The following is an 11,160-nucleotide window of genomic DNA, read 5'->3' on the forward strand; positions in this document are numbered from 1 at the left end:
TGAGCATGGTTACCATAGGTATGTGGCGATCAGACCAAATCTGAAATAGTATACTGCCAGTGATCAAATAGTAAAGATCACCACATCTCACCATGGATACATCAATAATAATAAAAAATCAGATAAGTAAATTACCCATATGTGTGGTGAGGTCCTGCCAGGGTCCTGATAAGGGGAAGGGGTTCCCTAAAAGAACTAAGGACTGGGTACAAAAACGGGTCACCTCCTAATAGAAAACAAAGAGAAGGCTGCAGAAACCAATAGAAAACAGAAACTAAGGCTAGCAGAACCAAAGGTACCAACACTGCACAAATAACACACACAGAAGACAAAGCAAAGCACCAAGCTAGAGCTCAAGCAGATAAACACTGTTGTCAAGCAAGGACTGGGAGGCAGGTGCTGGTTAATAAACAGTGAAACAAACACCTGACCCAAGACAAACCCAGCACCAGAGGAAAAAGACCAGCAGCCAGAACTCCACGAGAAAATGGAGGATAGTCACAAACTAAACAGATTCTAATAGTACTTCCCCTTTAACGAGGATCCCCAGGATCCTCTAGGCTGGGCCTTATTCAGAAATCTGTGAAAAGCCTTAATTAACCTTGAGGCTGAGACGTCCACAGCTTTCACCCAGGAATTGTCCTCGGGACCGAAACCCTTCTAGGACACAAGATACTGTAACCCTCCTCTATGCCACCTGGAATCAAGAATGCGTGATATCTCAAACTCGCAGTCCTCATCAATTGAAGGAGCAGACGGCATAGCCACCTTATCTGGCGTGTCAACCTTCTTCAGCAAAGATACATGAAAAACTGAAATAATTTTCCAGGACGAAGGAATGTCTAATCTCACCGCTGCCGAGTTGATAATGTGAACCACTTTGAAAGGTCCTACAAACTTCGGCCCCAACTTTTTAGAAGGGATCTTCAAACGCAGATTCTTAGAGGACAACCAAACCATGTCCCCAACAACAAACCTCTCCTCCTTTCTTCTCTTGTCAAAAAATTTCTTGGACCTCCTATTAGCCTGTTTAAGATAATGGCGCACTCTGGTCCAAACCCTTTCCAAATTTCCAGAAAAACTCTCCTCCTCAGGCACAGCCGCCCCAATCCTAGAAAAAGGACCGAAAGATGGATTCTTCCCAGTACAATAAAAGAAAAGAGAACACCCAGCCGAAGAAGATGTATGATTATTGAGAGCAAACTCAGCTAATGGTAGATATTCCGACCACATCTCCTGATTGTCTGCTACAAAACATCTCAAAAACTGCTCAACGTCCTGGTTCTTCCTCTCGGTCTGTCCATTGGACTGCGGATCATAGCCCAAAAAAAATGACACATGAACCTTAAGTCTGTCACAAAAGGCACGCCAAAAGCGAGCCACAAACTGTGGTCCCCTATCAGAGACAATGTCCGTGGGAACACCATGGAGTCTGACAATCTCTTTCATAAATGCCCTGGCAAGTGTCTTAGCGCAGGGTAATTTATTGAACGGGACCAGATGACACATCTTACTAAACCGGTCCACAACAACCCAGATAACAGAAAAACCCTCAGAGACCGGCAGGTTGGTGATAAAGTCCATTGCAAGATGCGTCCATGGAGAACTAGGAACCTCTAACGGGCCAAGCAACCCTGCCACCGGAGCATGAGAAGCCTTAGACCTAGCGCACACGGTACACTGAGGGACCCACTTGACAATTTCTTTTAGCCACCCCAGCCACCAGAAACTCTGACTGATCGACTTTCTTGTTTCGGCAATCCCTGGATGACGTGCCAAACAAGACTCATGACATTCCGTAAACAAAGCTCTCCTCAGGGCTTTAGGCACAAATAATTTCCCACATGGACTGTTAGTTGGTGCCACATCCTGGGCTTTAAGAATGCTATTTTCCAACTCAGAACCTAATGCTGCCACCACCACCCCTCTCTGCAGAATAGATTCTTCCTTTTCAGTATTAACCTCTGGGGAGAAACTTAGAGACAAAGCATCAGCTTTAACATTTTTGTCCCAGGGATATATGTCACAGAAAAATGGAACTGGGCAAAAAACAATGCCCACCTAGCTTGACGGGCATTCAAACGTTTAGCAGCATCCAGATAGATCAGGTTCTTATGATCAGTAAAGACTTGTATAGGATGTCTAGCGCCCTCCAAAAAATGTCGCCAATGCTTAAACGCAAGCTTAAAAGCCAGCAAATTCTCGGTTCCCAACATCGTAGTTGAGCTCCGCCTCTGAAAATTTCTTAGAAAAGAAAGCACAGGGATACACCCCATCCTCTCCCTCCTGGGACAGAACAGCCCCCACTCCTACTGATGAGGCGTCCACCTCTACCAGAAAGGGCTTAGACTCATGTAAGTATGTACTGTTTTTTTTTTTTTACTTTTACGCTGGTAACCACGGTAAACATCGGGTTACTAAGCGCGGCCCTGCGCTTAGTAACCCGATGTTTACCCTGGTTACAAGCGAACGCATCGCTGGATCGCTGTCACACACAACGATCCAGCGATGACAGCGGGAGATCCAGCGACGAAAGAAAATTCCAAACGATCTGCTACGACGTACGATTCTCAGCAGGGTCCCTGATCGCTGCTGCGTGTCAGACACTGCGATATCGTATGGATATCGCTGGAACGTCACGGATCGTACCGTCGTAGCCACAAAAGTGCCACTGTGAGACGGTACCCTTAGGCCATGTGCACACGTTCAGTATTTTTCGAGTTTTTTTCGCGTTTTTTCGCTATAAAAACGTGATAAAAACGCGAAAAAAACGCTTACATATGCCTCCTATTATTTTAAGTGTATTCCGCATTTTTTGTGCAAATGTAGCCTTTTTTTCCGCGAAAAAATCGCATCGCGGAAAAAAAAGCAACATGTTCATTAAAATGCGGAATTGCAGGGGATTCCGCACACCTGGGAGTGCATTGATCTGCTTACTTCCCGCACGGGGCTGTGCACACCATGCGGGAAGTAAGCAGATTATGTGCGGTTGGTACCCAGGGTGGAGGAGAGGAGACTCTCCTCCACGCACTGGGCACCATATAAGTGGTCAAAAAATAAGAATTAAAATAAAAAATAGTCCTATACTCACCCTCGATGTCTTCCCGCCTCCACTGCACGCTGCCGTTCGGTTCCTGTAGCTGGTGTGCGGCGAAAGACCTGCCGATGACGTCACTGTCCTGTGATTGGTCGTGAGCGGTCATGTGACCGCTCACGTGACCGTGACGTCACGGAAGGTCCTGTGCACACAGACCAGCTATAGGAAGAGGAGCCGGACGCCGGTGAGGAGATGTCTGGGTGAGTATAAGCATTTTTTTATTTTTTTTATTATTTTTAAACATTCTATCTTTTACTATAGATGCGGCATAAGCTGCATCTATAGTAAAAAGTTGGTCACACTTGTCAAACGCTATGTTTGACAAGTGTGACCAACCTGTCAGTCAGTTTTCCAAGCGATGCTACAGATCGCTTGGAAAACTTTAGCATTCTGCAAGCTAATTACGCTTGCAGAATGCTAAAAAAACGCGAAAAAAACGGAAAAAAAACGCAAAAAAAAAAATGCGGATTTCTTGCAGAAAATTTCCGGTTTTCTTCAGGAAATTTCTGCAAGAAATCCTGAACGTGTGCACATACCCTTACAGTTAGCAGAGAGCCAGGGGTCGGGGCAGGAGGTATGTGACGGGCTTCATCTGATTCCTGCTTTCTTATCTGCTTTCTGTAGAGGATCTATCTGTACTGTGAGATTTATTGCACCACCTTAAGTTTACATACAGATAAGGTCCCGGCTCCAGCGTCACCCGATCTGCATGTAAGCTGAAGCTGCAGTAATAAGTCACAGTGGTCCTCACCCTGCGCTGTGTGACCCTGAGCCCAGCCATCCAGGACATCCCGCAAAATATATCAGATATATATTATAATGTGAGTTCCTGCAGCCTGGTCAGTGCTCAGTGCATGTAACACTATATATGTGCACATAGTACAGTACAGTGGTGGCGAACCTATGGCACGGGTGCCAGAGGGGGCACGCGTGCTATCTCCTCAAAACTAGCTCCGCCATCACTTTTATCAGCCCGCTTGTAATCTCCCAGACCCTCATCACTAGCACCACGGCCACTCTGCTCCTAAGGGTAAGGTTCCACGTTCCAGATTGCCGACGCTTTGGACGGAGCGGAAAACTCACTCCGCCCAAAGCGCCACCCCCTTCTATACGCCTGGTGATTCCGGATGTGTTCATTGCACACATCTGGAATCTCTGCACCCCATTCATAGGGCCCTGTGATTTACCTTGCGGCAACGGAGCGTCGCCACAAGGTAAACAGACATGATGAGTTCTAGAATGACGCGCCGCATGTCTGGAAATGCAGGGTCGCCAGATGCGTGTTCGCACGCATAGTGGAGATGGGATTTCATAAAATCCCCTCCACTATGTTGTAATATCTGGTGTTGTGAATTCTGTTCTTGGGCTCCCTCCGGTGGTTGTTTGTGATAGTGCAGTTGTCTCTGGGTTGTAATCCGGGCAGGTGTTTCTGCTGATTGCAGCTCTATTCGGTATTTAGGTGTGCTGGATTCATTAGTCAGTGCCAGTTGTCCATTGTTCTTGGAGGGTTTACATCCCTGTCTGGTTCCTTCTGCTCTGCTGCCAATTCAGCCAAGATAAGTGTCTTGTTTATTTTCCTGCAGCACACATGTAGTGTGCTTTTCAGTTCAGAACAATTTATTGTTTTGTCTTGTCCAGCTTAGACTTGTTTGGATTTTTTCAGTCATGCTGGATTCTCTGGAGATGCAGATATACATTCTATGTCTTTAGTTAGATGTGGAATTTTTGTATTTTCTGCTGTGGATATTTTCAGAGTTTTAATTCTGACCGCTTAGTACTCTGTCCTATCCTTTACTATTTAGCTAGAAGTGCCTCTTTTGCTAAATCCTGTTTTCAGCCTGTGTGAGTGCAGCGCCCCAGAGTCCTGGTCGTTGCAGTACTGTGGCTCCGCCACTATGGGGAGCCATGGTGCATCCGATGGCACTGAAGGAGTTCATCTGATCAGGTATCACAGACACCAATACATTTCACAGCCGGGCCTCCGGGGGGAGCTAAGGGTTCTATTCATTAGGCCACTCCCCACCATAGTGGGTAAACTGGGGGTCAGGCAGGAAGTTAGATCAGAAAGCTGACTGGATTGGACGAAGCAACACTCAGTGGCAGAGGGTGTTGTGGAGGAAGAGACAGTAGGGTCTCTGTCAGGGGTGGGATCCTGACAGAGGCTTGGCATTGGAAAGAACGTAACGGGTCCGCGCCAGCTCCGGGAAGCGGCGGGATTCAAGAAAGGACTAGAAGCGAGATAGATTGTGCTGAGTGAGAAACGAGATCAAGCAATAGGAGAATTCCAGTAGGGGCCGTGCTGTAAGACCGGAGCAACACCCTACTGAGGCGCACTACCGGTGGCCGGAACGCCGAGGGAGTATTATAACATTCAGCTTCAAGCAATACTCTAAACAGCGGCAGGACAGTCAGTTTAAGGCGGGCTGTCTAACACACATCACCTATGAAGTCTTGGGAGGCAATTGCGGGAGAGGGGCGTCTCTAGGGTCCCGGAAGAACTCCAGGCCTATCCGACAAACGGGTGCCGTTCCAACTGTAACATCAGGAAGGGACGGAAGATTAGAAGAACATCATTTAATCGAGTTGTGAGGGAACTTAAGAAACAGACACAACGGTTGTGGGGTACTTTCCGTAAGCACAGCAGGGAAGGACTACAACACATAGCGCTAAGAAGGAAGGCACCGATTTCCACCTGTGAAGTGAACTCTGGAGGTGCCATTGGACCGGCCGGACTTGCGCAGCCTGGTGAACCGTATTCTGGACTGAGGACTCAGAGATCTCCAGTAAAGAGGTAAAGAGACTGCAACCCGGTGTCCTCATTATTTACCGCGACCTGCACCCCACAACTGCACCGTTACAACACGACTTATTGCACCGGACGTCCCCCACTGACAGACAGGGCCACGGACCGGGTCTAGCCACCGTGACAACCCCAGGACTGAGACCTAGAGGCCCGGCTCCGGGTACCCCTTGGCCCTGTGGCGGTGTGGGGGCGCTCCAAACTTGGCGTCACGAACAGGATCTACTTAAGCCTGAAGAATCAGGTCATGTGTGCCTAGAGACTGTGATTTGTTGTGCTTGAACTGTACTTTATTGCAAAGACTGTGTGCTACCATTGACCAAGAGAAGTTCCCGCCAAAAGCCGCCGCCATTGCTACTTCGGAGAAGAAGGAGGGCGTGCTATGGGAGGAGACTACCAGAATGGCGCGAGAAATGGATACCGCCCCCTGCGCTTCTGGCTGCAAGGAGATGACCTGCCCCAAAGCAGAGGACAACCCCCTGATTTGCAACGGCGGGAAGCGGGTGATGGAGAAGCCCGACCTCGGAGAAATGGCGGAGTCAGATGCATGCATTGCCACCGATCAACAGATCATGATGAAGAACAGCGAGTGCCGGAACGGGGAAGGAGCAGTCCCGGCTTACCCTCGTTCACTAGAGGTGGACCCGTGTCCTCTACAGCCGGCAGATCCGAAGCCTTTGGAACAGATAGCGGAGCCGAGTCACCCAATCCTGGCCTCGGAGTCAGCGGAGGAGGAACCACAGCGAGCGGAGCCGCGTCCGAGGACCGCATTGGAGGAGCCGCGGTCCGAGCAGCAGCTGACTCCAGTGTCCTTGTCGGCGGAACGGATCGACACCGGTGGAATCACATCAGGCGCAGGTATGGAAAGCGCCCCTACTCCCCCGGTCGATTCTGCTCCCCCGACCTATCCGGTTCCTCCGATCGATCCCGCTCCTGTGACCGCTCCTCACCCTAGCAATGATCGTTCCTTCTTGGTGGAGCGGGTGATCCTCACCTCTAACGCGATGGGGAAGCTAGTGCCCCCACTACCAACCAAGATGGGAGAACCCCTAGATGTGGGCCTAGACGGGGTGATCCTTCGGTGGGACACCCCCTGGACCGGGCCGGATGGGACCCGGGAAGAGGGCCTCACCCTTGCGGTACTTACCTGGGAACAGTATAAGCAATGTTTGATTCAACACTGGAAAGATCGAGACGAGACCGAATCGCCTGACACACAACGTAAGAAGTCTGGTCCCGGTAGGAAAGACGTGGTAAAGCGAGGAACCGTGCTGGCCTACCACCCGAAGAGGGGATGGGATTCCATACAAGAACCGGGGCTACCAACTGATGTTTTTGTTACTAGCTATAACGTGAAGACCCCCTGCTGCAGCCGAAATGGTGATCCGTTACAGAGGGGAGATCAGGTGACCTACACCCGCCATCGGAGTGCACAAGGATGGTGTGCCCGGAACGTTCGACGGTGTGGGCCTGAAAGAGCGCCCCCTGTTGCTCCGATCATGAATGATCCCGATTTGCCAGATCTTATTCCTATCACCACCGTACGCCTCGTAGCGGCTCCAGAACTTGCAAGCAGGATTAGCCTTCAAATTCAGGCACCGGCTGATCTGAGGGCGCCTGAGAGACCAACTACCAGCTCAGGAGCTGCCTCCACCGGGGGGGAGACCGCCCCAGACTTGGAAGAATAAACCTCGGAAACCTGAAAATGTAAATAGTTTTCCCGTTAACTGTTTGTGAACTGTTTGCTGCTAAACCCGTCCAGGGTTAACAATTTATGGATCCCTTAGTTGACCCGGGATCCTTATTGTTTGTTTTTCTACAGTTTTGCACGAGTTTTACAAACTGAGAAATCATGAACAGTGCATGATCCAAACTTTCTTGTAAATAGTTTGCACCTTATTAAAGGCGCTTCCTACTGGTTTTATTTAAAGACTCTTTGCGAAGATACCGTTCTGGAACCTTTGCTGAACAAAGACTGGTAGGCTGAGAAGACGAGCTACCTCAGAAAGACTTGATCCTCTTTTAAAGGGGATGTCCAACAGCGTACTTACGAGAGATACTGTTTTAAGAATAGTAATGCCATGGTAATGTTGGAATGAGAAAAGTTGTATGTGTTTTAACTAGTTAAATGTAAAGAAATACTGATGATGATCCTCTGGAAGAAATGTAACTGTTTTGCATATAGGAAAGTTATGTGTGTTCAATTTGTTTAAAATGTGAAACCTAGATAATGTTCTTTGAAAAAGAAAGATGCAGAAAGCCCGTAGGGGCAGATTTAGAGTTCTGCTTAAGTGAAAGTAAGAAAGTAATAATGAAGGTGTGGATAGAAGGTAAACCCTGAGTCCCCATAGAAAGTTAATAATGTGTTACTAAGGACAGAAAGTGAACCCGTAGGGGTTAGTGAGTGAGTCCTAATAGGAGCCAAGTAGAGCCGGCTCCATGTTCTCTAATTGAAAGGAATGTTATGTCTATACCATGTATAAGTAGAGAAAGGCAGTAGGCCCTGGCTGAAGGGGGCGGTCCTGTAAAAGACAGGAGAGGCAGTAGGTCTGGTGCCATAGGGACAGGCGGTCCTGCAGGTTCAAAGTAGGAGAATGAAAAGTTAACTTGCCCTGTAATGTGATTATGGGAAGGCCTTTAGCGAGCTAGGAGTGTATGTTCCTTGAAGGCAATGTTAAATTATTGTTCATTTAATTGCACTTAGTAGAATACCCGGTTGGGTAATGAGAGTTAATTGTAGCCTGTTGCTATGATATTTAATTATGTTTGTAACGTTAAAGTGTCCTCACCTCCCATAAAGGGAAGCCTGTTCAAGTATACTTATTGTTTTGCACTCAACAAAATTGTATGTCTTTTTGCTAACCTGTATTGTTGTTTTCTTCCCAGTCCCGGAGTACTGTGTTTAACCAGGGGGGAGTGCAGCGCCCCAGAGTCCTGGTCGTTGCAGTACTGTGGCTCCGCCACTATGGGGAGCCATGGTGCGTCCAATGGCACTGAAGGAGTTCATCTGATCAGGTATCACAGACACCAATACATTTCACAGCCGGGCCTCCGCGGGGAGCTAAGGGTTCTATTCATTAGGCCACTCCCCACCATAGTGGGTAAACTGGGGGTCAGGCAGGAAGTTAGATCAGAAAGCTGACTGGATTGGACGAAGCAACACTCAGTGGCAGAGGGTGTTGTGGAGGAAGAGACAGTAGGGTCTCTGTCAGGGGTGGGATCCTGACAGAGGCTTGGCATTGGAAAGAACGTAACGGGTCCGCGCCAGCTCCGGGAAGCGGCGGGATTCAAGAAAGGACTAGAAGCGAGATAGATTGTGCTGAGTGAGAAACGAGATCAAGCAATAGGAGAATTCCAGTAGGGATCGTGCAGTAAGACCGGAGCAACACCCTACTGAGGCGCACTACCGGTGGCCGGAACGCCGAGGAAGTATTATAACATTCAGCTTCAAGCAATACTCTAAACAGCGGCAGGACAGTCAGTTTAAGGCGGGCTGTCTAACACACATCACCTATGAAGTCTTGGGAGGCAATTGCGGGAGAGGGGCGTCTCTAGGGTCCCGGAAGAACTCCAGGCCTATCCGACAAACGGGTGCCGTTCCAACTGTAACATCAGGAAGGGACGGAAGAATAGAAGAACATCATTTAATCGAGTTGTGAGGGAACTTAAGAAACAGACACAACGGTTGTGGGGTACTTTCCGTAAGCACAGCAGGGAAGGACTACAACACATAGCGCTAAGAAGGAAGGCACCGATTTCCACCTGTGAAGTGAACTCTGGAGGTGCCATTGGACCGGCCGGACTTGCGCAGCCTGGTGAACCGTATTCTGGACTGAGGACTCAGAGATCTCCAGTAAAGAGGTAAAGAGACTGCAACCCGGTGTCCTCGTTATTTACCGCGACCTGCACCCCACAACTGCACCGTTACAACACGACTTATTGCACCGGACGTCCCCCACTGACAGACAGGGCCACGGACCGGGTCTAGCCACCGTGACAACCCCAGGACTGAGACCTAGAGGCCCGGCTCCGGGTACCCCTTGGCCCTGCGGCGGTGTGGGGGCGCTCCAAACGTCTTTACTCTTATATTCACCGTCAATATTTGTGGGGGCTGCCTATCCTTTGGGGTTTCTGCTCTGAGGCAAGATAGAATTCCCATTTCCATCTATAGGGTTATTTAGTCCTCCGGCTGTGTCAAGGTGTCTAGGATGTGTTAGGTACACCCCACGGCTACTTCTAGTTGCGGTGTCAGTTTAGGGTTGCGGTCTGTACAGGTACCACCTTCTCCAGAGAAGGTCTCATGCGGCTCCAAGGCCACCAGATCATAACAATCTGGACGCTGAGGATTGAATGCTGCGGTTGTACGCAGCGTTCAAACCGCAGCTAATCCGAATGTAATCCGGACAGTGGACACGCACCCCAACTCTCCCATCAGGCCGCGCGCCGTTCCATCAGTCTGCGCTCTTGCTGAGGACGGGGATGGCGCGCGATCTGAGGAGAGTGGCGGCGGCACTATTGCAGAGATGGTGGGCATGCCCACAGGTAGGACTGATATATGAAGAGACTAGATCAGTGTTGGAACGGACAGAGGTGAGTAAGGCCATTACACATTATGGAGCAGTTTATGGGGCCATTATACTGTTTGTAGCATCATGTGGGGCCATTATACTGTATGCATCATCATGTGGGGCCATTATTCGGTATGCAGCATCATGTGGGGCCATTATACGGTATGCATCATCATGTGGGGCCATTATACTATATGCATCATCATGTGGGGCCATTATACAGTATTGAGCATCATCATGTGGGGCCATTATGCAGTATGGAGCATCATATGTGGTCATTATACAGTAGGCACCATCATGTGTGGCTATTATACAGTATGGAGCATCATGTATGGCCTTTACACAGTAGGCAGCATCATATATGGTCATTATACAGTAGGCAACATAATGTGGGGCAATTATACAGTATGGAGCACTATGTGAGGCCCATTTCACTGTATGGAGGAATATGTGAATTTAGTTTGACATCCCTGGCTTAAAGGGTTATTCTCACCATGATAAAGGGTTACAATTGCAAAGAGGTTGTAAAAAACAAACAACTTGGCAATTTTACTTTGGAATAAAAATCCTCTTCATTCTCAAGAATAGACCTCCACTGCAATCGGTGGCTAGTATCTTTGGCTTGGAGTGCAGTGCTTACAAGCTCTTTGCTATAGACGCTATAGCGTGCTAATGTAGGAGATTTTCTAATCTAA

Source organism: Ranitomeya variabilis, chromosome 3 (genome assembly GCF_051348905.1).
Source record: "Ranitomeya variabilis isolate aRanVar5 chromosome 3, aRanVar5.hap1, whole genome shotgun sequence".
Lineage (NCBI taxonomy): Eukaryota > Metazoa > Chordata > Amphibia > Anura > Dendrobatidae > Ranitomeya > Ranitomeya variabilis.